Source organism: Tenrec ecaudatus, chromosome 16, assembly GCF_050624435.1.
Source record: "Tenrec ecaudatus isolate mTenEca1 chromosome 16, mTenEca1.hap1, whole genome shotgun sequence".
Classification (NCBI taxonomy): Eukaryota; Metazoa; Chordata; class Mammalia; order Afrosoricida; family Tenrecidae; genus Tenrec; species Tenrec ecaudatus.
Window position 1 is genome coordinate 98,284,579 of NC_134545.1, and position 24,154 is coordinate 98,308,732.

General features: G+C 49.9%; 1 protein-coding gene across 1 annotated transcript in view; it reads right to left on the minus strand.

Moving 5' to 3' along the window:
• ABLIM1 (actin binding LIM protein 1) overlaps positions 1–24,154 on the minus strand; it is a 232,406-nt gene that overhangs the window by 55,725 nt on the left and 152,527 nt on the right. The window lies entirely within an intron of this gene.

Below are 24,154 nucleotides of genomic sequence, written 5' to 3' on the forward strand. Positions count from 1 at the left end.
AGCAGTCGCTGGCACAGCACCTCAGCAGGAAGTCAGGGGCAGGCAGCCAGTCCTTTCTCACACCTCCCGGGGGAAACTACAAAAGCCCCTTAGCCATCAGAGCGAGGGTGCTCAGCTCAAGAGAACCTCATGCTGGGGGAGGGAGGCAGGAACCACCCAACCAACCCACCAGATACTGACGTGATTTAAAATTGGGAGTCAAGCATGGACTCTTTGCAGGGTCACCTGCCAGGCAATTCCCGAAGAGCCGGCTATGGTGCTTACCCACACACTATTTTTTTTTAATTTTAATTAAAAGATCATTTTATTGGGGGTGCTTACAAGTCTTATAACAATCCATACATCAATTGTATCAAGCATCTTTGTACATAGGTTGCCATCATTCTTTTCTAGACATTTGCTTTCTGTTTGAGCCCTTGGTATCTGTTCCTCTTTTTTCCCCTCCTTCCCCCCACCCACTCTCGTGACCCTTTGATAAATTATTATTTTCACATCTCACAGCGACCCCACACACTAACTTTTAGGCGATACGGAATGCCAACACTAATTGCTCCTAGCCTTAGCACATCCGGGTCTAGGGTGGACCAGGGAGGACGAGCAAGGATTTCAACGGCTGCCAACAAGGGGACTCTGAACTCAGGGTGGCCTGGTGGGCCACAGGTTAGGGATGAGTTACCAGCTGTCCTTGCTACTGACCTACTTCTCCATTGAGCCGGATATTAGATCTAAACTAACACCCCACCCCCCACCCCCAGTCGGCTCTGACACACACCAGCACCACCCCCCATGGCTCAACCTCCTTATCTTTAAAGACCTTTGTCTTGGGCTTCCTCCCCAAAAGGAAACTCTATTCTCAGCAAAATGTGTTTACTCTTTTGCCTGTGGGAGCCCCATCCCCCCACCCATTTCATGTTCTCCTTGCTCAGGCACCCACAGGAGCTCAAAGACAAGGTCTGTGGCGACTCCTGGAGAGTCTCAGAGCTGGGCCCAGACGCAGGGTCACTGCAGACTCACAGAGCCTGATGTCACTGTGCCACAACCGTTCAACCTCAGCGTCGTCTTCAGAAGAAAGGGAAGGTTATTTCAGACCCCGAGCAAAATGAGTGGCTAAGCAGTGTGCAGATGAGAAGCAGTGAACCAGCTGGAAGTTCATGGGGAAGAGGAGGCTATTGATTATCAATGATCCTTGTTACATGCAGAGTCTGGGCTCTGCCATGACAAGTGATGTCCGGGCGATGGTTCCAGGTGCCCGCCCCCACCTGGCACACGCTGGCCAGCACTAGTTCTGCCCGAGCAGAGAAGCCAGCAGAGCTCTGTCCCCGGGGAGCTTGCCAGAACTCTGTTGCCACCGTTCTTCACCCGTCCCCGTCCCCTGCTATTTTAAGAATGCACCACTCTCGTTTTCTGCACGTTCACAGAGTCAAACTGCACATGTGAGCAGCCTGCATTCTGGCTTGCACTTGACTCTGCACAATAAACGAGTTGTTTAGAGAGCAGAGCTTATAAATGGACCTGCCTACACATTCCCGGGGTGCCCAGAGGGGCTTCATTAATAGAGCTGATGAAGCCGGTCTTCTGGGGTGACTACTACAATTTGGTTAATTTCTAAATGAAAGTGTGAGCCTCCGGGTGCAGGGAAACACTAGAGGAGGGGAGAGAGCTGAGAGGGATGGACTCAGAGATCATTTCTTAAAATGTTACTACGGACAGGACCCTGCGTCTGCCGCTGCTGACCTTCTGCAAGCCCCAGGCCCCCAGCCACACAAGAGGAGGGTGCAGACTAGGCCCTTTCCAGTCCCGCTTCTGCCTCCCATCACTCTATGAGCGCCCCCGAGCAGTGGGAACAGAGAAGCAACCGGGGTACAGGGAAAGGCAAGGCTTCATGCTGGGGAGGGGCTTCACCAGAGCCAGTCGCCCCTCGGGCCTGGCACTCAGCAGTCATTCAGATGCCCCACATGAGCCCAGTGTCTGCTGGCTTCAGCTGCTGGCACAGAAAACGAGAGTGGTAATCCCAGAGCCAGTAGGCTCCATGCACGGCACGCCATCTGCTTGTCTGATCGGCTGCTTTGCCCCCGCAGCCCCCTGTTGTCTCCTCTGCGCTTCTTACTCTTGGACCTAAGCTGGGTGGTGGGAATGAGAGGTAGAGGGGGTGTTGGCAGCAGGCCCTGGAGGTCAAATCTTTCCCAAAAAGTATTTGCCGGTGTTTTTCCAGAGAAGGCGTCAGATGAATCAAACAAAAATCGCAGAGGTAAGGCCAAACAATGGAACGACTCCCCGGCTAAGGACAGGTTGGGCTTTCCATGGTCTGGGCATCTCCGTTGAAGGGGTCAGAAAGGGAAACGGCAGATCACGAAGGTGTCCCTGATCCACCGAGAGATGAACGGTTACCCAGAGGGGTTGAGTCTGCACAACAGAGCCTCAATCTGCCACAAAGAGGGAGGAGGCTCTGATGGACGCTACCACGTGGACGGGCCTTCAAAACACCATGCTGATAAAATTAAACCGGACACACAAGGACCAGGGTTGCACGACTGATGTGCGGGCGGGGGCGGGGTGCGCAGAAGGGAGCGCTTGAGGGGCACCGAGTATCTGTGAAAGGTGTTGGCAGCATCTGGAATGGAATGGACAGGGTGACTGAGGCCAAGCCTGGTGTGTGCTGTTAGTATCACGGAAGTGTACACATAAAAGTGGCAAATGTTTTGCTGCATATATCGTCCACCACCATGAAAATAAATGACTAAAAGGCAAAAGGGCCCATACGATTCTTGGTGGAGAAGCAAGAATTCCTGTTTCTGGATTACCAAGCGTTACTATCAGGCAGAAGCTACCCGAGGGGGCAGGCTCTGTACCATGTACTACTTTGTCCTTCCGAGGGAGCTGGCCCAGCCTACAAACAGGAAATTCAATAATCTGAGCTCAAAGAGAAGAAATTCCCAATGTCCCTAACAGGAAAGGCTAGAGCTTTCAGTCCAGGCAGCCTGGTTCCGGGCTCACATTCTAACCACCGACCACCCCGTCCCTAAATACTAATGGAATCACGCATCTACCAGAGAGCTGTAGTGACGGAACAGGAAGCCATCGTCCCTGTGACTTTCACAGACGGTGGGGAAACCAGCTAGCTGTTTTTCTACACAGACTCTTGGCTGAGCACCGAGGGTGGGGCATGGCAAGATGATTGAGTGACGTCACTTCCACAGAGGCAGCGTAGCCATCAAAGTCTTGCTTTGTAGCATTTTTGTTTTGTGTTTTCAGATCCAATTTGATTCAGATTTGGTGCTTAGAACACTCAGGAATAAATAAATTGTTTTCCTGCCCCCGCCCCTCGCTGACACGCTGCTGATGGACGGCGACTTCGATCTGAGGACACGCCAACAGTTCGGGATGCATGCGCTGGCCTGGCTTGGGGGTTCTCCACCTGCACTGTGCAGAAGCAAGACCTTGCGAGCCTTTAAAACTCAGATTCCATCACTCTAGGGCAGGGCCTAGAAACCAGCATTTCTTCTGAAAAAGCACGCAGTTGAGTATGTGCAGCTGACTGTGGACTGCAAAGACCGTCATCCGGGTGGTACCACAACGCCAAGCCCGACAGTCCCTGAGGAAGCTGAAGGGAGGGGCAAGGATGTGTTGCTTACGGGGCAGGTGCATGGGTGCGGAGAGCAAGGCACCACCATGGGAGCTCCTTGCTTTGTTCCTGGAGAAAGGCAGTGCGGGGGCTGACTCAGCCTGCTATTGCTCGCTGTTTATTCCCTTGAAGTGGGAGAGGTTGCTAACGCACCTGGACAGGCCTGATCCCCAGGCTGGCATTCACCTCTCTGGGAGGTTCCTTTCCCTGGCGCCGCATCATCAACGGGCTTATGGTGAGGGTGTGCCCTGCCCCCCAATCTGTATCCTGGGCCAAGGTTGAGCAATGAGTCCAAACCGGCAGCTTTTCCCCAAAGCCCAGAGGCTCTGTCTCCGCAAGTCCGTGCAAGACCCATCACCTCACCAACTGCAATGCTTCTGGCTCAGCAAAGTCTGACAGAGACGCACAAGCTGTGTCAGGCAGAGCCCGCAGCTCGTCTCTCAAGCAAGCGTGTGCGTGTAATAGCTAGAGAGAAACACAGCACTATATTCCAGTATCTTGGACTAGCTGCTCACGACGTAAAAGACAGGGCACCCCCGCTGTCTTTTTGGTGGGGAGTGAGGGATGAAAGTGAGTCCTTGGGTGCAAAAGAGCCACGTACTCAGTCACTAGGCAGAACGGTTGTCGGTTCGAAGCCACCCGGAGGCACTTCAGGAGACGGGCTTTCGGAAAGGAAGAAGGTTTGAACCATCTGTGCAGCAGCCTACTCTACCGAGAATCATCTTGTGGGCAACTAACGACAAAGGCTACAAATGTTTACATCGAAACGTCATAGGATAAACACACATCGGCTTTTTACAGAAGGTTACTGCTTTCTCATTTCCTTCAGGACCATTAGTAGAAACTTAAAAAAAAAAAGTCTTTTAAATTTCAGTGTTCTAGAAATGCCAGCTGCCAATATGTACATTTCTAGGGGATTCACCTCATTGTCTCTAAATGGATGTTAGAGATTCAGTGCCATCCCTAACAAATCCTAGCACTTTTCCTTTCTTTCTGTACAAATTGACATGCTGATCCTAAAATTCATATGGAAATGCTAAAGACCTAGGATAGTCAAAAAGAACTGGGAAACAGAAAAGGATAAAGTTGGGGGGCTGATTTCAATGTGCACCATAAATTCATCCAGGCAGAGGGGTCCTGACTCGGGACAGGTGAGACAGAGAAGAGAATCGGGAAGCAAAGCCATACACGTAAGCCAACTGATCTTCAATCACGAACCAAGGCAATGCCATGGAAGGAAGGGTCTTTCCAACAGGTGGTGACGGGACAGCTGGATGACCACACCCAATGGAACAGCTTCAACCCCTGCCTCACACCACACGTGCGCATGCATGGGCACACACACACCTTAACTCAAAGTGGATCCGGTATCTCAATCTAATTGGTAAAACTATAAGACTTCCAGATTAAAACATAGTAAAAATCATCTTAAAATTCAGTTTAGGAAAAGATTTTTAGCGTACACTCATGAAAGAGGGAAAAATGGATACATTAGATACTAGCACGTTGAAAAGCAGTTTTTCTCTCAAATAGCACCACAGGAAAAATAGAAAAGTTATACCACAGTGGGAAGAGTATTTGCAAACCAAATATATAAAAATGGATTCATATTCAGAGTACAAAAATAACTTTAAAGCTCCACAGTACAAGGAGAAATCTACAACAAGAGGTCCAACAACTCAATTAGTGGACAAGGTATTTGAATAAATATGTCACCAAAGAAAATATACGTACATGAGTAAATAGATAATAAGTACATGGCACTATCCCACACATTGTTAGTCATTAGAGAAAAAACAAAACCACAACAAAATGCTATCACACGGCTGCCACAATGGCTAGAATGAAAAAGACAATGCCAACCGTTGAAAAGATGTGAAGAAACTGGGATGCTCAGACTTCATGGATGGGGATCAGACTTCTTTGGAAAACTCTTCAGCCGTTTCTTTCAAAGCTGGAGCAGACGTTTACCATGAGATGCAGCACGTCTGCTCCTAGGTACCAGCCCAGAGACATGGTAAACTATGTACACACATAGACATGCATGAGGATGGTCATCCGGGCACTACCCACAAGCCATCCAGATGTCTGGGAAAGGCTGAGCGGATAAACAGAATGTGATACTTTTTATCCAACAGAACGCTCCTAAGCAACAAAACAGATACACACGAAGTCATGAGTGAATCTCATAAAATTACATCAAGGGAGAGAGGGGGGTGGTGTCACAGAGGCGACACATTGTATAAGATTCTATTTTTATGAAACGTAGGAAAACAAACCAAGAGATGAAAGCAGGCTGGGAGTTTACTGCCAAGGGAGGAGCTATTCTGAGGGATGGAAACATTCTGCCGCTAGAATGGGGCGATGATCACACACGATATAAATTTACTAAAAGTTCATTGACGCATACACTTATCACAAGTCAACGTGGTCTTAGGTAAATTATACCTTGGCAAAGAGACATGGATCAAAACAAGAGAGGGGGGAGGGGAACTTGACCAGGAAGACAGGATAAATTCTGCTATCCACTGTCCACAATGAGACTTCGGGGCCCCAACCCCCATAAAACCTACAAATTCAAGATACAATGGCTCATACCAACAAACAGGCACTATTGGGCAATGCGAGCAAAACGTCACTATTATTCCTACTGTATTCTTATCCACCTCACAAGCCTCCTGACCGCTCTCTCTGTTTAAGCCATGTTTGAGCTACCACCCAACGCACAGACGAGGCTATCAAAGCTAGAGAGATCGGGAAACCACCTCAAATTACTCACTCGGCAAGGCACAGCTGTGATGCCAGGTCTGCCCAGCTCTGAAATCAATGCTCCAAGGTATTGGTTCTGATAGCCTTCCCACCCCAACACCTCAAAAAAGAAAACCCAAACCAACCTCGTTGACATTGAGTGGATTCCAACTCACACTGTGATTCTATAGGGCAGAGGAGGGCTGCCCTGTGGGTTTCCAAGACTACCACTCTTTACAAGGGCCTTTCCAAGTGAAAACCTCACCTTTCTCCTTTGGAGTGATTGATAGTTTTGAACTACTGACCTTGCGGTTAGTAGCGCAATGCTTAGCACCTGGATAAGCTACAGATGCCCTCTGTTGAGATCCAGCACCTGGATAAGCTACAGATGCCCTCTGGATAAGCTACAGATGCCTTCTGTTGAGATGCCCCATGGCAGCACAGGTCACCTATGACTTCATGGTGTTGTTTGTCAATGGACTCTTCTCCCTTCGTGTAGCCCTGGTAGTACTGTAGTTAAGTGTTGGTCTGAGAAGCACTGCAAGGTCTGCAGTTCCAAACCACCTTAGTAAGAAAAATGAGGCTTTCTCTGACCATATAGAATCAGAGTCTCAGAAACCCACAGGGGCAGTTCTACCCAGTCTGACAGGGTCACTCTGAGTTGGCATCGACTCAGTGGCAGTGAATCTGTAGTGAGGGTCCTCCTTACAAGGCAAGTAAACAGTCTTGAATAGACTTCTTCCCTGCACGCCCTTCTTTGGAGGGCGCCGGGTGGACATACTTTAGTTTGTGTCTTTTAGGGGAACTGCTTTATTGAAGAACGGACATCAAGAAAAGCCCACACATGGCAAGCGTGCCGCTCAGTGAGTTCCGACAAATGGGATACATCCTGTTACGACCACTCAAATCGGGAGAGGGACATGAGGCACACTGGGAAGTGCTCCGCCTCCCCGCGCCCTCTTCCCAGCCACTACACCCTGTAATCAATAGGCTGACTTCTAACCTGATCTGCTGGTTTTGCCTGTGTTTGACATTTCCTTGAGGAGAAACAAATAGGGTATGGCTCCTGGCATCAACCCATCATGAGACTTAGCCGTGATTTAGCAGCCACACCCCACTAGATGGGCCACGGCGCTGCGCTCCTTCCTGTAAGGTTGCTGTGTCCTATTTATTCATCCTACTCCTGATGGCATCTGGGGACTTTCCAAGTTTGGGGCTGCTTCGAATTATGTTGCTGTGGAAAGTCTTTCCTCTATCTTTTGGGTGAGATGATGGATGGGCACATTTCTGTCGCAGGCATGTGTGCACCTGGAAGTGGAAGGGACAGAGAAAGGTCATGGGTGTGTAGATGTTCGGCTTCACTGGCTACTGCCAAACAGTTCCCAAAGTGGGTTTTGCTTTTTGTTCCGATTTTAATCCGAGTGGAATTTGAAAGCATTAACCGAGAAGAATCCAATTAAGAGCGCTTTGACCAAATGGAATCCCAGAGTGCTTTTCTAACCTCTGTGGGTTGAGTGATCTTTCATAAAAAGGTCTCAAAGGGAAAGCTCTGTGGTCTCATGCCATCAGGTGTCCATTATGGCTGGGTTTCCAGTCCCGCTGCACCGTGTTCAGTCCTCCTTTCATCCGCATCCTTCTGTTGATCGGACTCTTTGGACGGATGAGGGGCCGTTGATGGAATGCAAAGAACCCTCTGATTTAATTCCTGAAATTGACTGGATACCAGCAGACAAAGGCAGCCACAGCCCGGGCCACTCTGAATCTCTGCCCCGAAGCCAAGGGCTGTGTGGAACAAGAGATCATGAACTAACTTATTGGCCCTCAAAACTGCTTCCTCAAGTTGTGACTGAGGTTCAATAAAAAGCACTGGGTTTGGGCGATCTCAGGCCCTCGGTGTCTACAGAAACAAACAAAAATAAACAAAAAAAAAAATCTTTCCTTCCCCATGGACCGGAAGCATCTCGCCCTTCATCCATCATCTTCCTGGTCTACACTACCCTCTGCGTCTGTTCGATAGCTGACGCTTTAGAAAGTCAGCTCACATTCACCCATCCAGCCACCATGGGGCACCCCGCAAGTCTCAGGCATCGAAGGGCTAGGAGAGGTCCAGTGTTACAGAGCCAGGATTCAAATCACCCTGTTCAGATTGAGCCCATTCCCTGCTCCCCCTGCCCCCAGGCTGCTTGCCTCAAGGCACGGAGGAGAAGCTAAACACCAAGGTAAGATCTAGTGGATCTTTCTAAGGCTCCTTGATTCTGGCTCAGATAGAAATGCACTGCTGTGGAGTAAGATGCCTGGTGACCCTGGAGGAAGTTGCAGAACCGGCTCCAAGGGTTTCCAAGGCTGTCCCTTTTATGGAGACAGCCAGCCACGTCATTCTCCAACAGGCCGAGCTGGCGCGGGAGAGGAAGTGCCCCCAGGACTCTCAGAGGCTTGCTTCAGGTGATGAGTTGGAATGGCTCACTAGAAAAGGATTCAAGCTGGACAAGCGACACGGTTGCTCCCAGGGTCGGGATGTCAGGAAGTGTGGGGAGGGGGTTCTTCTCGAAGCCACTGTGTGGGAGACACTTGCATGGAAACTTCAGATGAGTGACTTTGTGGGACCCTGCTCTTTATTCCCCCCAACTCCAGGCACTGTCTCAAAAGGTCCGTCTACCAAAAGCTACGTGTTCTGTCGTCTTCAGAGGTTATGAGAGCATTGGCTTTGCTGGGCAGCGACAACTGGAGTCTTTTAAAATCTCACTTTTGGGGCCTATGACGCAGGCCTGGAGAAGCACCACATGGAGGAGCCTGAGTTGTTTCCTTCCAACCACGCGGACTGTGAGCTTGGAAGGGGCCTTTTCAGGGAGGAGAAAGGAGGAGCTCCTCTGGCACCCGGTGGAATGCAACTCTGAACTTGGGAGTGACCGAGCCGGTCATTGCTGCGCTGTCTGTGGTAACAAAAATGTTAGTACCGTCCCCAGAGAGAGGCGGACAGGGAAAAATGCCTTCCACTTCTGACTTGACACACCCCTCTTTCCAAGCTCTGATACAACCCTGACATTCAAGGTCAAAGGTGTGAGATCTGTGCCGTTCTTAATGCCAAAAGATAAATATTTGCTTTCGAGTTCACCATGCTGGAAACCTAACCCCAATTGGATAACTGTCGTCTCTTGTGCCAGGGCAAAAACATCAAGGTTTTCTATTACTTGTGATCTCACTCGATCTTCTTTCCAACACAATGGTGAGCCAGAGCCAGCAGCAACAGCCCAAACAAAAAGTCCCCTCCACGCCAGCTCCCTGAAGGGAGGCCAGTCAAGTCCCAAGAACACCACCGGGTGGCCAAAGGGCACACTGAGTTTGATGGAGAGACCAGGAAGACACCCAGGATGCCAGGTAACAGGGCAGCCTGTTAACCCATTGCCGTCACCAGGTCAATTCCGACTCCCAGCGACCCAAGCGGACAGAGGGGAGCTCCACCCTCGGGTGGCCGGGGCTGGAATCCTTGGGGCGGCAGACAGTCACATATCTCTCCCCTCTGCTGCTGAGCTCACCAACAGTTTGCAAACTTTCAGACGCATGGAGAAGTAGTAACTTAAAAACAACAACAACACTCACTTGTTCTATCCCAAATCCACTGCCAAGGAGTCCACCCTGCCTCACTGCGACCTGATGTAGGTTTTCTGAGCCTGTGAATATTTCTGAGAGCAGGCGGTCCCATCTTTTTCCCATTGAGGGGCTGGTGGATTTGAACTGCCGTCCTTTGCTGGATGGCCCGTTGCCTAACCAGGGGCCCCTAATGTGTTCTGTGGTACGCAGCAAAGGGCTTAGCCTCATGCAGTGAAATTCAGTTTGTCCACTGTGTTTCTTGGTCAATTACCCTCCAGTACATTCCCCTTGTGTCGCCCTGGTGGCCTAGTGGTTCTGCATTGGGCTGCTAACTGCAAGGTCAGCAGTTCTAAACCTCCAGCCTCTCTGTGGGAGAAAGGTAGGGCTCTCTACTCCCGTAAAGAATTACAGTCTCAGAAACTCCTTGGGGGCAGTTCTACTCTGTCCTATAGGGTCACTGTGAGTCGACGTCGGCTTGATGGTAGTCAGTCTGAAATTCCCCTTTAATGACTCCTGTCCTTCTGAGGGTTGGCATGCATTTCCCCCATCACATTGCCTTCTCTTTCCTTCCTAAATATTTCTCTTCTGAAATCAATCTTCCAGGACTTCTGTAAAGCTGGGTAAGATGGGCAGTTGGTGCCTCAACTTTGGAGACTTGGGGTCACTGGTTAAAAGTCATTCCTCATGAAACCCCACCCTGAGAGTCCTCAGGACTGTTTTATAGCCGGCTCAGCACCCGGCTGCCTACAGCACACTATCAGACTACAAATATTTTTTCCCCCCTAGGGTTAAAGGAGCCTGTAGGGTGGGAACCAATCTTGGAGCAATCCAAAAAACAAAGCTTGCTTTGAAAAACATCCTTGTCTGATTTCTCATCCCACTGTGGCTGGACCTCACTGCCCTTTCTTAACAGTTTCACCTTCTAGGCCAGAATTTATGGAGCGGAGGCTCCACAGTTTGACCTGGAGTTATGGGAGGGCTGCCTTAATCCATTACGGGGTCTTGGTGCTAATTGTCGGCAGTAGGAAGAAGCACAGAGAGTGCACATTCATAGGGGCAGGGGGGAAGTATGAAAAAACTCAGGACCCCTAGCCTTGGCAGAGGAACCCTAGCGGCAGTGGGTAAGTGCCCAGTGGCCAACTCAACCCACCAACATCATGGGGGAAGAACATGGCGGCATGGCGCTTCCATAAAGCTGACAACCTGGCAACCTTTGGGGGCAGTTCTATTCTGACCTCCACTACTCTGAAGTGGAATCCACTCAGTCTCAACAGGTTGGGGCTTGGCAGTCTTGGCAATGCCCAAGTCAGAGCTCACTTGGGCTTGGGCTTTGGCTGTCACAGCACGTCTGTGTCCTGTAGAGAGCCAGATGGATTTATGTTTCAGAACCCCCTGTGCTGGGTGGGTACCTGCCCTGCCCTGCGTCCCCTGGGGTCCTCTAGAAGGATGGGAGCCAGGATAAGCAGATAGGAAGATGGCTCTGCAGGCCACATGCCCATCACTGCTCATCAACCCCGGCAGGTGGCAGTGGATGTCCCCGTCCCCACCACCAGAGTACTGTCCTGGCCTGGCCACCGGGGCTCAGATGGTCTCTTGAGCCACATACGTCTTTGGCTGGAGACTTTGGGAAGTCTGATTCCACATGGTGCAGCCACATAGCTCTGCAAACCTTCAGGAAGCGACACTGAGCAATCCTGGCTGTGCTTGCTCCTGGGCAGTAGAGAGCCCCATGTTCTGGATCCCCCTTAGAGAAGTCTACTGAGCCCAAAGCAAGCCCGTTCTGATGACAGGTGACAGATGGTCCAGCTGTCTGACTGAAGCAGCCACTCTACAAGAAGATGTGGTGCTGCCTCTTGGCGGTTTGATCCACCTGGTCCAGTCCTCTCCGCCCACCTGCCAGCAGCCTAACTCAGAGACATTTCTCCTGCTATGCCAGGGCACTGGTGACCCAGGTGTTGCCATGCTTCCTGTGCTTTAGATTCTTTTCTTACTTGAGTGGATCAAGCAGATCCCAAACCTGGCTGTTGTAGAAGATGGTCCAAGGGATGAGGGAGAGCCGTCAAGGACCCTGGATGGAAGGCAGAATACCTGTGTGCTTGCTACGTGGGAGCTCCTGGGCTGGCCGTTTTTTCTCTTTAAGTCTCAGGCTCAGAAGGTTGAACTCAACAAAACCGACTCACTAGTGGGTTCAAACTGGTCACCTCTCAATCAGCAGCCTGGTGCATAACCCATGATGCAACCAGGGCTCCGTCTGGTCTCTAAGAGATCTCACATGTACTTGAAAACAGCGACTTGACAGGGAAGCTTGGAAGTTCGGGGGTCGGGGGGGACAGGGGGAGGTTGGGCAGTGAACTTCTGGGAAGGTGGGCTAGAATGATCACACACCTTGAAGAACAGAATCAAATTGTCATTCAATTGTTTGTGTTGAACCCCTTGGAATGCGGCATCTTCAGCTGTGGCTATTTCACTAACCACAGCATAACATACGTGACCTTTTAAAAACGGTTACCTCAGGTACATCCATAACATTTTGGTAAGGGAGCAGGGTGGAAAGGGCATTCAGAGGAAGCTGCCAAGAGTATAAGCAAGGATGAACGACAAGCACCTGGACAATGACCCTTGTCACCTCAGGTCCATAAGAAGAGGCTCAGCCTATATTGGTTGCGTGACTGGGCAATTCTTCCATCCTCTCATCCCAAAGTACCACGGACTACTGAACGAACAAGCAAACCTGTCCCGGGCGCAGGGTAGCCAGAGGGCTCACTCCAGGCAAGGATGGCAAGACTTCCTGTTACGTACTCTGGATGTGTTATCAGGAGAAACCAGTCTTGCAGAAGGACATCACATTTGGCAAAGTAGAGGAGCAATGAAAAAGATGAAGGCCCTCAACGAGATGGGTTGACACGGACGTTGTTCACAATGGGCTCAAGCATGGAACCCTTGTGAGGGTGGCACAGGACCAGGCAGGTGGCTTGGTCCTTATGGATCGGAACCAACAATAGTTCATTCCAAACTAACAGCTCTCCTCTCCTCGCTAGTCCTCCAACTGCCGCAGCTGGACCACAACACCCTCCCCCCTTCCGCCGTCGAACCTCCTAAGAGCACACCTTCTGAACCAGGTGGGTTTTTATGAACCACCTCCACCACCTGGTCTCTACCGGCCTATCCCGCTGTGTCTTATCCTCCATGTCGATGTCTATACAAGGACAGCTAGGCTTTGCTCCGAGCCTCAGGTATACTGCAGTGCCTGGGCTTTACTGGTTCTGACATCTTCTGGGAGGCCACCCTGAGCTCGCTCTCTCTGAACTGAGATGGGTGCCTTGGTCCCATAGAAATGTCTAGGTGGGCTGGGGCATCAGGATGTTCTAAAAGTTCTCCAAAGGTATGGCCCAGGGTGAGAGCTTCCAGATTGGAATGCCATTCACCCGACACACAGGGATTCCCTCTGGTTGGCTAGTCCAGGCCCCGACTACACATTTGCAGACCCGTATAAAGCACATACCACTTACTTACTACAATCAATTGTAGCAACACTGCGAGGGAATTCCAGGCTCCCCCGAGGCTGTGACTCCCTGTGGCCCTGGCATTGTCCTGTCCCTCTTTGTAATCCCAGAGTCCAATGAAGGGACTGGCCACATACTAGGGTGATTTTGTTTTGTTTTGTATTAAAAATAGTCTATTTTATATAACAAAATAGCAATGTTCCAAGCTCAGTCCAAATACTCCCTCCTCTAGGGACCTTGTATTTAATCTGTCTCAGCTGGACATGATCCGCTCCCCACCCCTCCTGCCTCCTAGAGCATTTGCTTATTCTATTCAGATATTGCCTTGTAGCTATTTGTGTGTTTTAGGGCTCCCACTACATTTTAAGCCTTTCATTTTAAGTTAAGGGTTGCGTGCTTTTTTATCATTATAACTATAATTATGCAATCTGCCAGCATAGTTCACACATAACCTGTTAAATTCTTATTTATGGAATGAATTAAATGCCAAACTAACCCTCTGCTGTTGACTCAATTCCAACTCACAGCGATCCTACATAATTTCTGAGGCTGAAAATCTTCATGGGAGCCAGTGGCCTCCTCCTTTCACCAGGAGTGCTTGGAAACACTAGTCTTGCAGTAAACAAACTGATGCTTATATACGAGGGGCTATGTCCCCCAAAACAGATTTTTTTTCTTGAAAGCTAGGTATTAAATTTCTTTTAAAAACAAAACAACCTTAATGCCTTCAAAGTACTCTCCATTATACTGAATATATTTGTCAAATCTGTAATTCCATTCTTGGAAACATTTTTCCAAACTCATCTGGTTGGGTGGCTGACAGCACCTCCACCTTTTTTTCCTCCACCTCTTCTACATTGTCAAATCTCAGTCCTTTCCTGACCCTCTGCATTTGTGGAAACAAAAAGAAGTCGCACGGAGCGAGGTCACGTGAGTCAGGTGCATGGGGCAAGAGAGGCGTGCTGTTTTTTACCCAAAACTGCCACACTGAGAAGGCTGTGTGAGCAGGTGCATTGTCGTGGTGGCAAAACCAGTCCTGTCTGTCACAAATGAAGCCTTTTTTTGTCACACACTCTTCCACACTTTTTTCAGGACTTCTAAATCAAAAGTTGATTAACAGTTTAACCTGGTGGGATGAACCCCAAAGGAACTACATTTTCGTCTGTTTGGGAAGTTGACACCCAGAACACAGTTTGTCACCGATGGACATTTCATCTTTTTGAAAGAAAACCACTCGTACACTTGAATTTTTCCCAGAGCGCTGTCCTTGTACGCTGTGTCCAACATCACAATAGTTCTGCAGCATTGTTCCAGAGCAGGAAACAGTGTCACAGCCCCACATTGTTCTCTTAAATTGACCATAAGAAAAAACAAGGTTTGAAATGCCACAGACAGGGAAGCCAGGGAAACAACTAGGGAGTTAAAATCAACAAACAACAAGGAGGACGTAGAGATCCTGGGGACATTGGAGCAACAGCGATCCAGCCGAAAGGAATGACTAAGAGGCAGAAGAAGGGCGAGTGTGATAGTGAGAAAGGAGGAAGGTAAAAGGAAACAGGGAAGATCTAGGAACCAAAGCGATGGATAGAGGTATAAACATGTGTTCATTTATGTAAATATATTCATTCATAGAGGTACTGGCATAGGTACATACATTTCTATGGAAATACATTGAGGAAGTGGGTAGGCCCTCTCTCAAAGCAAGAACACTTTGTTCTAACAACCTGGCATTCAGTGATGCTCACCCTCCCGGCACGACCACTGAAGACAAAATGGGTGCCTAAGCAAGTGTGGTGAAGAAAGCAGATGGTGTCCGGCTATCAAAAGATATAGCATCTGGGGTCTTAATAGCTTAAAGTTAACCAAGCAGCCATCTAGCAGAGAAGCAACAAGCCCACATGGAAGAAGCACACCAACCTGTGTGACCCTGAAGTGTCGACAGATCAGATAACAGGCATCAGAAGACCCAAAACAAACAAACAAACAAACAAACATTGCTGAGAATGAGAGGGCTCAGAGCAGAGACCCAAACCCAGCTGTAGACAATGGGGCATCCCCTTACTGAAGGGTCATAAGTAAGGGATGAGTCAACTGGGGCGCAGTATAGCACTGATGAAACACACAATACTACTCTGGTTCCTTGAGGCTTCCTCACCCCTCACTATCATGACCCCAGTCCTGCCTTTCACTGAGGGTTAGGCTGGGGCAGGTACACAGGTTCAGATAAGAGGTCAGGACACTCAGAATCCAGGTCAGATCAACTCCTCAGGAACAGAAATGGGAGTAGATACAACAGGAGGGTAGGGGAAGGTAGGAGAGGAGGAGGGAAGAAACTGCGGGAGAAGGGAGACAGTGGTCAGTGTACGATATGAAAATAATTTATAATTTATCAAGGGGTCATGAGGGGAGGGTGGGTAAAAAGAGGAGTTGATACCAAGGGCTCAAAAAGAATAAATGTTTAGAAAATAATGATGGCAACATACAGACAAACATGTTTGAAACAATTGTATGGGTTGTAATAAGAGCTGTAAGGGCCCCCAATAAAATGAAAACAAAACAAAAACCCATAACTAACTAAAGAAACAAAAAATGAGGTTTGAGTGAAACTGCTTTTAGGAAAAAAATCACTGCGACCAGAGAACGTTCCCAGGTGGTGGCACTGCGTGCACTAACTCAGAGGCATTGCTTCATGCTTACCTAGTGGGAAAAATGTGTACTACACAAGCTCCACTCTGCCCAGCGCAATTCTGATTTTGGGCGGGGGGGGGGGGGGGTAATCCCCTCATATACCAAACTGCTTTTTCAAAAATATGTTAGTATACGGCTAAGAAAAATTCTCATGCTATGGAGCAATGTCAGATCTCCTTCTTTGTTTGAGATCAGGCTATATCTGTGAGCTCACACTGGGATTTTCCTCTAAAGTGCATTCTTCTTTCACTCTTGGTTTCCTCCTTACTTCTTCCTCGAATAATGCTGTTTTCTGTCATCTTGGCATTTCTGGGCCAAGAGGAGTCTGGATTCTCTCAGCCGGCAGCAAAGGGGCCACCAGCAGGGAAAACTCCCGACTCGACAGAAAATCCAGTTGTCGATATTCTCCGGGGCTCCCTTCCTGTTGCTTTGCACTTCTTGAGGTATAAAGGTTGCCCATTTCTGTTGGAGGGAGCCCGGGTGGTGTAGTTTATGCTTTGGGCTGCTCACCTCAAGGTTAGTGGTTCAAAACCAACAGCTCCTCCACAGGAGAAACTGTGAACAGTTACAGCCTCGGAAACCCAATGGGGCAGTCCTCCCTGCCCTGTAGGGTCCTATGAGCTGGAATCAACTGTGTGGCAGGGAGTTTAATTTTTGTGTTAGAATGAGCACCTCCCTCCCCCTCCCTCCCCGCACCCCCCTTTCTTACCCACAGAAGTCCTCGGTGGACAGCTGCTCTCTCAGTGCCTTCTCCGAGCAGAAAAGATGGGCAAGGCCACCCCTACCTGAGCCCAGTAATTTCCCTCCATCCAATTAGTGAGGGCAAGCTGCCACTTCCTTGCTGCAGGCCAGCCACTGGGGGGGGGGGGTTGGGAGGGGAGGGCGGTAAGGAGATGACTCAGGTGAGCTTTCCCAGAGGGGAGATACTTATTCCAAACGTAATGAGTCTATTAAAGGCAGAGGCTGAACAGAGCGAACTCCTTTCCCTGCCCCCCCATGCACAGTGCTGACAAAGTGTTGCCCTCCGACACAGTGCCTGCACACTGGACACCCAGTGCCCTCGAGACCCCCAGTCCCTGGCCGATGTACTGGGCCACACACTCAGCGGCTGGACCCTCACTCCCTGGGCAGCGGCTTTGTCCCTTTCCTCTTTGTAGTTCCAGAGTCCAGGGAAGGAACTGGCCACCAATTCTGGTTGTTTTGCTTTGGTATAGAATGTCTATTTTCTAAAACAAAACACCAACATTCTAAGGTTCGTTCCATCACTGCCGCCTCCTCCTCTAGGAGCCCGGTGTTTAATTTATCTCTGCTGGACGTGCTCCTGCACCCTCTGCACACCCTGGGTTTGCTAATTCTACTCAGAGAGCGAACCTTGAACTTGCAGGCTGTTGGCGTGTCCGGTCTAGCCACAGGCACCTCGGAAGATTAGAAAGCCTTGCCTAGAGCTCCACTGCCAAACATCCAACCCTTGAGAGTCCCACGGAGCACATGGGGTGGCCACGAGTTGGAAATGACGCAACCATGACTTAAAAACAAACAAACAACAAAAAACTCATGTCATACTCCATCCTCGGGGACCTGCCCACACAGAGGCCAAAAACCTTTGAGCAAGAATTTTCTTCATCTCTGTATCCCAGCCAGATCCGAGTTGTTGCCTGATAAGCATTTGCTGACCCTGCTCATGGATCGAGAGGAAACAGCAGTTCACCAAGAGTCACAGGTCCAGTGGAGGCGGCACCAAAGATGGGTCGAATCAGTTGAGTTTAGATAAGCAGAATCGTGCTTTTACTCAGAACTCACTGCCATCGAGTCAATTCTGACTCACAATGCCTCTACAGGGAAGGGTAGGCCTGTCCCATGGGTTTCCAGGTCTGTAGCTCTTTAAGGTACTAGAAAGTCTCCTTTTTCTCCAGAAGAGTGGCTGGTGGATTCGAACTGCTGAACTTTGCGTTAGCAGGTCAACTTGTAACCCATGACACCATGGGTTTCTAGCAATCTATTATTACTTTTGGAACGAAACTCAATGTTTATTTTCTTCTCCCCCACTGTTCACACACCCACCTCCTCTTTCCCCAGTAAACCAGACAAAATTCAGAGTCTTTGAGAGGCTTACCAGACTTCTCTGGGCCTGCAGTTACTATTCTGTATTAATTTTTCATGAGAAATGGCAACTAAAATATCATTCCTTTCCCTTTGTACATTAAACATCAGGGATAAACGCAGAGGGAAAAGTTAAGAAGGGCTAGGGCAGCGGTTCTCAACCGGTGGGTCACGACCCCTTTAGGGGTCAAATGACCCTTTCACAGGGGTCGCGGGATTCATAAAAGTAGCAAAACGACAGCTATGAAGTAGCAACAAAAAGAATTGTATGGTTGGGGGGTCACCATAACAGGACCTGTATTAAAGGGTCACGGCACTAGGAAGGTTGAGAACCACTGTTCTGAGGTGTGTGTACCTCCCTGAGGTTCTTGGTCCCCTTATAGACCTGTCTGTTGGTTGGCTGAAAACAGGGCCACAGGGGTGAGCTCAGTTCCGGCACCAAAGGTGACTGAGGACCATAGCCTGGTGGGTGGGTGAGGGGGTGTCCCACTAGTCTCTACCTGCCAGCAAGCCTGGTCATTTTAAAGATGTATTTTTAATGGCTACATTGTATCCACTCTACTTTCCTCTACCAAGAGCGCATATGTCATATAAAAGAATTCATATGATACAAATAATTCTGACAGGCTTCTAAAGGTGACGGTTGGCTTGTTTTACAACATCCTGTGTGTCTGGGTGGCCCTTCAGGCTTAACTTTACCTGTATCTCCTGTCTGTCTCTCCATAGGAAGTATCATTTCTGCCTACTCAGCATGGCACTGACTAGAGCTGGACGTTAACCCATGGTTTTGCATGATGACGTTTTTCAGAGCGAATCCAGATGTCGCATCTAGATTTCTGTGAGATCTTGAAAATGCCAAGTGCGGGTCACAGCTAAACGGATAAAGACCCCACTCCCTTGGGAGCACCCTTCCCAGCCTGGTCCTGTCTGGATGTCCTGCGTTCTGTAAGGAGCAGGATGCTCCCTCCCTCAAGTTGTCGCTCCCTGGGTGAGGAGAGGCCCAATGTGACACCGTCTTCTCACTAGCAGAGCCCCGGTGGTGCCAATGGTTAACGCACTGGCTGCTGATTGAAAGGTTGGACGTGCAGGTCGACTGAGGGGTCATCAGAAGAAAGGCCTGGCGATCCACCTTTGAAAAAACGAGTTACTCAAAAACCCTGCAGAGCACAGCTCTGCTCTGACTCACAGCATCTCCACAAGAGGCCTTTCACCAGATGGTGGCAACTGGTATTTGTCACAGCGCGCAGCCCCCACCCCCACAGTCTTTGCAGGGGAGGGGGACCCCATGCAGGAGTCCCTCTAGGATCCCCCGGGCATAGCACCAGCTGACAGGAATTGTGCAAGTCCAAGATCAGACACAGAGCAGCAAGGCTCCCGGGAATTTTCTTTCCAAGTTCAGCAGAGGCAGTGGCCAGAGCAGGAAGTGCTGGCGTATCTGAAACTTGCATTGAAAAGGAAGAGGAGGGAAGAAAAGCTTGCTTCGCTCTCTCCCCGGGGTTTTGATGTCAGCAGTGCCCAAGGAAAAGGTGGCCTTCCCTTGGAATACACCAGCATGCACTGGGCAAAGTTTGGCTCAAACCAGCATGAGCCCGTGATAGCTAACACCCTCCCTTGGTATAGTTGCTCTGGAGAGAGTCATACTCACGCAGAAAACAAACAAGGGACAGGGTGGTGGCTGGCCGTGTCAGCTGTGTCTAACAGGTTGTTTGAGGAGACAGCTGCTGTTTGTGTTGCTCAGGGCGCTGGTGATGCTGCAGACTGAGACCCAATGCTCCCGAGCTGCTGACTCACAGCAACTTGGCTCCTCAAACCAGCTCAAGCAGGACCCAAACCAAACCTCTGGCCGATAACAGGGTGGGACTCAGGGGCCCCACTGAAGGAGGGTGCAGTTCTACCACTTCCCCCAGCTTGGAGCGACCGGGCCCCCTGTGTGAACTTGAGAAACCATTCGCCTAATCTGGATACACCCTTTTGAATGGCCCTGGCGATGACCCTTAGGCGTTTGGCAGGGTGTGATCTGCAAGGTCAGCGGTTCGAAACCACCAGCTGCTCCTCAGAAGGAAGTTGGGGCTTTCCACTCCCGTAAAGAGTTACAGTCTCAGAAACTGTAGGGGCAGTTCCACCCTATCCTGTCCCTAGGAGTCAGCATCAACTTTGTGGCAGTGAGTTTGGTTAAGGTCCACAGCCCCACCCCCACCGTCTTTGCCCTTACGGTCGTGATGGACATAGGTGGATTCCTCCTTCGTCACACCTGCTGCATTAACCTGGCCCCTAGTTGCCCCTGGGATTCTCAGAAGGTCCTCAGAAACATGACTGAAGCTTGCATTTCCCCACCAGGCCAGTTCATTTGCATTTAGACAAAAAGGTAACCTGGTTCAGCATTTCATCTTTAATCCTTAAGGGCCTCCAACAGAAAATCTCCACGATGGACGCCTTGGTCTCCTCTTCCCGCCTTCAAACTACTAAATCGCTGAAACTTTGAAGCAAGCTCACACTGGCGGAGTAAGGCTTCAAACTTCCTCTTAGGGAGCCCACCTCCTCTACTTTGAACATACCTCCTTCTGTTTGTCTGTTTTTGTTTGTTTCTTTTGTTCTGCATGTGTGCTCATGCCCTCACTGTGAGAAACACACTGTCCAAGTTCAACCATGAAAAATCCTTCGGGAAAATGACTGCAGGCACAGTGGAAACCGCTCATCAATCAGAACGCTGGTTTTGCTGCTTCATCCTATCGGTCGGCCTCTGGCTCTTGGAAGAGGTCCCTGGCTGGTGCAAACACCACGTGTGACTCTCGGCTGCTAACCAAAAGGTGGGAGGCTTGAGTCTACCCAGATGCTCCTCAAAGGACAGGCATGGCAGTCTGCTCCCAAAACACCCACCATCGACCACCGCTCTGCAGCTCTGTTCTACCATGATGCATGCGAGGATGCCCGAGTTGGAGCCAGATGGACACTGCAGCCTTGGCTGGCTTGCCTTGGCCTTTACCCCCTGAGTCTATGAGGAGCAGCCCAGAGAAGACCACCTGCCAGAGTCCAGCTGTGTGGTAGTAGGAAGAGAGGCGCCCTGTACCTGGTGAACCACTCCCAGTTCTTCATGGGGTCTGATCAGTGAGGGCGCTGTCCAGAAATGTCCCAGGAAATGTGTGACTCACTAGAATCTACTTGCTGCCTCTCCAGCAAAGAACATGCCTATTGGCCGTGTCAGCGGCCGCCACCTTTCACGGAAACAGCCATTCGTTGAGTCCTGGACTAGAGGAACCGCTAAGAGCCCGTTTAGCAATCCGTGGGTTCCTTTTCGATAAGGGGCACCTTCAGCTCTCACTAGCCCCTCTCCCCCTGGATATTGGGCTGGGCATTAAAATCATATTGACACTGAGCACACCATCCCCGACTCAGCAACCCTCTGTCCCTTGGGCCTCCGAGATTTAAAATCTTTACAGAAACAGAATACTTCATCTTCCTTACTTGGTGGGTTGGAACCACCCACCTTGTTGTTTGCAGGTCGATGTGTAGTCTAGTACACCCCTAAATTTTAACGCCAGCCCTTCAGAGCGAGCTGAGAACTTGTTCATTTTCTCTACGCCAGGAAGGTGGATCCGCTCCATATCAACCTAATGAAACTGTCGAGACTTGGCATAAACCAGAGAAGCCCTGGTGGTGTAGTAGTTCATGTTGGGCTGCGATCCGAAAGGTCAGCGGTTTGAAACGACCAGTACCTCTACAGAAGAAAGACGGGCTTTCTACTCCTGTGAAAATAGTTACGTTCTCAGAAACACACAGGGGCAGTAGTTCCACCCTGTCCTCTGGGGGTTGCTATGAGTCCTGGTCGACTGGAGAGCACTGAGTTTTGAGTCCGGTTTAAACCAGCTCAGGATAAATTGAGTGTGACACCATTCAGGCCAGATGGGGCCTGCCAGTGGGTTTCTTTATGCTAATTATTTGTCTTTGATTTCAGGGGTGGCAACATATTAGCTGCTACTGGGATAAGGCTAAACCTTTCCTGTTCTGAGCCATTCTCTTGTAGGTGGGGACACCTGGCACATGTCTTTCTCCTGAGATGCTGTGTCTCTAGACTGAAGGACTCCTCTGCCTAGCCCAGTGGTTCTCAACAGGGGACTGGAAACAGAAAACACAGGGAGGAAGTGGGTGGAGTGTGTCCCTGTGGGGCTTGGTGTAACCAATGAGATAAAACAAGACCTGCCCAGCGAGGACCGCTGTGTGGAAAACTGAACTGCTCTGGAAGTCTGCATGCAAATTCACAAACCAGCCAGGGTGCGGCACGGCACCAAGGGAACACACAGCATTCCCCTAGCTCTGTAATGCCACGTTCCCCCTCTATCATGACCCCAGTTCCACCTTACAAACCCGGCTAGGCCAGAGCATGTGCACTGGTACAGATGAGGGCTCTCGACCCACGGAATCTGGGACAGATGAACCCCTCAGGCACAGCAATGGGAGCAGTGATACCAGGAGGGTGGGGGGAATGTGGGGGGAGAAGGGGGAGAAACGGGGACCAGACTACAATGCTGCACAATTCCCGCCTCCTCCCCAGGGGGATGAACAATAATAACACGGACAAAGGGAGATGGAGGGTGGGGTAAGATATGAAAATGATACTTCATACTTTATCAGGGGCCCATGAGGGTGGAAGGGCGGGGGAAGGAGGAAAAAGAACTGATACCAAGAGCTCAAGCAGAAGTAGAACATTTTGAAAATGATGAGGACAACATATGCACAAACGTGCTGGATACAATGGATGCATGGATTGTTCTAAGAGCTGTAAGCGCTCCCAGTAAAATGATTTATTTATTAAAAGATATTTAAAAAAATAAATGAATACCATATATACTCATGTATAAGCCGAGTTTTTCAGCCCATTTTAAATGCTGTTTCTGTGGTAAAATTAGGGACCTCGGCTGATATTCGGGTTGGCTTATACTTGAGTATATACGATAGTTGAATGACCAAAGGAGAGAATCTTTAATCAGTAAACACAAACAAGGCTTCAGTCTCCTGCAGAGAGAAGAAAACCAAAGAACAAAATACGTACAATGGGCATAAGTATACAAAAGATTATCTACCCTGCCATACGCACCTGCCCAATGAAAATGGGAGAGGCGCAGGACAGAGCGCACATGGCCAAACTCTGTGCTTAGAAACACATCGACAGACATTCCAGGGGCAACACAGGCCAAGCTCACCTACAGGCGCCTCTGGGGAGCAGGATGGAGAGGGAATGAAGGGTAGAGACTCAGTCAAATGTGGCCCCCTGCGTGTTTGCGTAAACAAGGTGTTGGGGGGGGGAGGGGGAACACAGCCAAGTCCGCTTGTTTACGCAGGGCCTGCGGCTGCTCAGGCCAACAGCAGCATCCTTAAGCAGTGCAGACCGTGCGTGGTCTGCGAAGTTGGACCCGGATTTTGCCGCTGCTCTGGCTTGCATGCCGTACATGACGCACTTACTAGTGTATGAGTACTACGGCCGGCCGAGGGAGCCCTGCAGGTGCAGTGGTTAAGCTCTAGTTGGTAACCAACCTGGTGTTGAACCTGCCAGACGCGCTACAGCAGAAAGATGCAGCGGTCGGCTTCCATACAGCATGGCAGCCTGGGAAACCCAATGGGATCATTCTACCCTGGCCCGTAGGGTCACTCTGAGTTGGAATCGGAAAAGCAGCTGGATAGGAAATGGGAGTTGCACTGTTGGTTAGAAGCTTGGTCTCCTCCAGGAACCGACAGACCCAACTTGTGGGCCAGCTGTTCCCGTAGACCGGGGCTCAGCCACCTGCGGCTCTTCAGGCACGCCTGTGACTCCGAGGTGAAACTGAACATTTCCAAGGATATCATTCAGATGAGGGTGATTTCATTTACTTGTAAAAAAAAAAAGACATTTATGGCTCTTGAATAATTTTTA